Source organism: Carcharodon carcharias (assembly GCF_017639515.1).
Source record: "Carcharodon carcharias isolate sCarCar2 chromosome 24 unlocalized genomic scaffold, sCarCar2.pri SUPER_24_unloc_1, whole genome shotgun sequence".
In the NCBI taxonomy this organism is placed as follows: domain Eukaryota; kingdom Metazoa; phylum Chordata; class Chondrichthyes; order Lamniformes; family Lamnidae; genus Carcharodon; species Carcharodon carcharias.
The window spans coordinates 571,872-576,871 of NW_024470584.1; positions in this window are offsets into that span (position 1 = coordinate 571,872).

Consider the following 5,000-nt stretch of genomic DNA (forward strand, 5'->3'; position numbering starts at 1 on the left):
AGGGACATCACCACTCACTCTCACACACACTCACTCTCTCACACACACTCAGTCTCACACACTCACTCTCTCTCACACACACACACTGGCATCTCACACACTGCCAGCTGAAGGGGCATCACCACTCACTCACACCACTCACTTTCTCACACAACTCACTCTCACAAACACTCACTCACATTCTCACACACACTCACTCTCACACACACACTCACTCTCTCACACACACTCACTCTCTCTCACACACACTCACACACTCTCACACACACTCTCTCTCGCACACACTCACTCACTCTCTCACACACACTCACTCAATCTCTCACACACACTCACTCTCTCTCTCACACACACTCACTCTCTCTCACACACACACACACTCTCTCTCACACACACTCTCACACACTCACTCTCTCTCTCACACACCCACACTCACTCTCTCACACACACACACACTCTCACACTCACACTCTCACACACTCACACTCTCACACACACACACACACTGGCATCTCACACACTGCCAACTCAAGGGACATCACCACTCACTCTCACACACACTCACTCTCTCACACACATTCAGTCTCACACACTCACTCTCTCTCACACACACACACTGGCATCTCACACACTGCCAGCTCAAGGGGCATCACCACTCACTCACACCACTCACTTTCTCACACAACTCACTCTCACACACTCACTCTCTCTCACACACACTCTCTCTCTCTCTCACATACTCACACACTCACCCTCTCACACACATTCACTCTCTCATACACACTCACTCTCTCTCACAAACACTCACTCACATTCTCACACACACTCTCTCTCACACACTCTCACTCTCTCTCTCACACACACACACTCTCACACACACACTCACTCACACTCTCACGCTCACTCACTCTCACACACACTCACTCTCTCACAATCTCAATCTCACACACACTCTCTCTCACACACACACTCTCTCACACACACATACTCTCTCACAAACACACACACTCTCTTACACACAATCACACACTGGCATCTCACTCACTGCCAGATCAAGGGGCATCACCACTCATTCTCTCACACACACACTCTCTCTCACACACTCACTCTCTCACACACATACACACTCTCTCTCACACTCACACTTACTCTCTCTCAAACACACATGCTCTCTCACACACACACACTCTCTCGCTAACACACACAGTCCCTCTCTTTCACATACACACTTACCCTCTCACACACATACACACTCTCTCTCACACTCACACTCACTCTCTCTCACACATACACACTCTCTCACACACACTCACTCACTCTCTCCCACACACATGCTCTCTCACACACACACACACTCTCTCTCTCAAACACACACACTCCCTCTCACTCACATACACACTCACCCTCTCACACACATACACACACTCTCTCACACTCACACTCACTCTCTCTCACACATACACACTCTCTCACACACACTCACTCACTCTCTCTCTCACACACACACACTCTCTCACACACACACACACTCTCTCACACACACTCACTCACTCTCTCTCTCACACACACACACTCTCTCACACACACACACACTCTCTCTCACACACACACTCTCTCACACACACATACTCTCTCACAAACACACACACTCTCTTACACACAACCACACACTGGCATCTCACTCACTGCCAGATCAAGGGGCATCACCACTCATTCTCTCACACACACACTCTCTCTCACACACTCACTCTCTCACACACATACACACTCTCTCTCACACACACACTCACTCTCTCTCAAACACACATGCTCTCTCACACACACACACTCTCTCGCTAACACACACAGTCCCTCTCTTTCACATACACACTTACCCTCTCACACACATACACACTCTCTCTCACACTCACACTCACTCTCTCTCACACATACACACTCTCTCACACACACTCACTCACTCTCTCCCACACACATGCTCTCTCACACACACACACACTCTCTCTCTCAAACACACACACTCCCTCTCACTCACATACACACTCACCCTCTCACACACATACACACACTCTCTCACACTCACACTAACTCTCTCTCACACATACACACTCTCTCACACACACTCACTCACTCTCTCTCACACACACACACTCTCTCACACACACACACACTCTCTCACACACACTCACTCACTCTCTCTCTCACACACACACACTCTCTCACACACACACACACTCTCTCAAACACACACACTCTCTCTCTCTCACAGACACACTCACTATCTCACATACACACACACACTCTCACACACACACACATTCTCTCTCTCACCCACACACTCTCTCTCTCTCTCACACACTGACTCTCTCTCTCTCTCTCACACACACTCATTCTTTCTCTCACACACTCACTCTCTCACACACACACTCACACACACACACACACTCACTCTCTCTCACACACTCACTCTGTCACACACACACTCTCTCTCTCACACACACTCACTTTCTCTCACAGACACAATCACTCTCTCACACACACTCACTCCCACACACACACTCACTCTCTCTCTCACACACACTCACTCACTCTCTCACACACACTCAATCTCTCACACTCTCACTCTCTCTCTCACACACACACACTCACTCTCTCACAGACACTCACTCACTCTCTCACACACACTCACTCTCTCACACACACTCACTCACTCTCTCACACACACTCACTCTCTCTCACACACACTCACTCACACTCTCACACACACTCTCTCTCGCACACACTCACTCACTCTCTCACACACACTCACTCTTTCTCACACACACTCACTCACACTCACACACACTCTCTCTCACACACACTCACTCACTCTCTCACACACACTCACTCTCTATCACATACTCACACACTCACCCTCTCACACACATTCACTCTCTCATACACACTCACTCTCTCTCACAAACACTCACTCACATTCTCACACACACTCTTTCTCACACACTCTCACTCTCTCTCTCACACACACACACTCTCACACACACACTCACTCACACTCTCACGCACACTCACTCTCACACACACTCACTCTCTTACACTCTCACTCTCACACACACTCTCTCACACACACACTCTCTCACACACACATAGTCTCTCACAAACACTCACACTCTCTTACACACACCCACACACTGGCATCTCACTCACTGCCAGCTCAAGGGGCATCACCACTTACTCTCTCACACACACACTCTCTCTCACACACTCACTCTCTCACACACACACTCTCTCTCACACACTCACTCTCTCACAAACATACACACTCTCTCTCACACTCACACTCACTCTCTCTCAAACACACATGCTCTCTCACACACACACACTCTCTCTCAAACACACACTCCCTCTCTCTCACATACACACTCACCCTCTCACACACATACACACTCTCTCTCACATTCACACTCACTCTCTCTCACATACACACTCTCTCACACACACTCACTCACTCTCTCTCACACACATGCTCTCTCTCACACACACACACACACTCTCTCTCAAACACACACACTCCCTCTCTCTCACAGACACACTCACCCTCTCACACACATACACACACTCTCTCACACTCACACTCACTCTCTCTCACACACACACTCTCTCTCACACACACACACACACACACTCTCAAACACACACACTCCCTCTCTCTCACAGACACACTCACTATCTCACATACACACACACACTCTCTCACACACACACACATTCTCTCTCTCACCCACACACTCTCTCTCTCTCACACACACTGACTCTCTCTCTCTCACACACACTCATTCTTTCTCTCACACACTCATTTCCACACACACACTCACTCTCTCTCTCACACACACTCACTCACTCTCTCACACACACTCAATCTCTCACACTCTCACTCTCTCTCACACACACACTCACTCTCTCACACACACTCACTCACTCTCTCACACACACTCTCTCTCACACACACTCACTCTCTCTCTCACACACACTCACTCTCTCTCACACACACTCACTCACTATCTCACGCACACTCACTCACTATCACACACACTCACTCTCTCACACTCACTCTCACACACACTCTCTCACACAAACACACACTCTTACACACACCCACACACTGGCATCTCACTCACTGCCAGCTCAAATGGCATCACCACTCATTCTCTCACACACACACTCTCTCTCACACACTCACTCTCTCACACACATACACACTCTCTCTCACAATCACACTCACTCTCTCTCACACACATGCTCTCTCACACACACATACAAACACTCTCTCTGAAACACACACACTCCCTCTCTCTCACAGACACACTCACCCTCTCACACACATACACACTCTCTCTCACACTCACAATCACTCTCTCTCACACATACACACTCTCTCACACACACTCACTCACTCTCTCACACAAACTCACTCACTCTCTCACACACACTCACTCTCTCTCACACACACTCTCACACACACTCTCTCGCACATACTCACTCTCTCTCACACACACTCACTCACACTCTCACACACATTCTCTCTCACACACACTCACTCACTCTCTCACGCACACTCACTCACACACACACACTCTCTCCCACACACACATGCTCTCACAAACACACACACACTCTCTTACACCCACCCACACACTGGCATCTCACTCACTGCCAGCTCAAGGGGCATCACAACTCATTCTCGCACACACCCACTCTCTCTCACACACTCACTCTCTCACACACATACACACTCTCTCTCAAACTCACACTCACTCTTACACACTCTCACTCAAACACACACACTCCCTCTCTCTCACAGACACACTCACTATCTCACATACACACACACACACTCTCTCTCACACACTCACTCTCTCACACACATACACACTCTCTCTCACACTCACACTCACTCTCACACACAAACACACAGTCTCTCTCAAATACACACACTCCCTCTCTCTCAC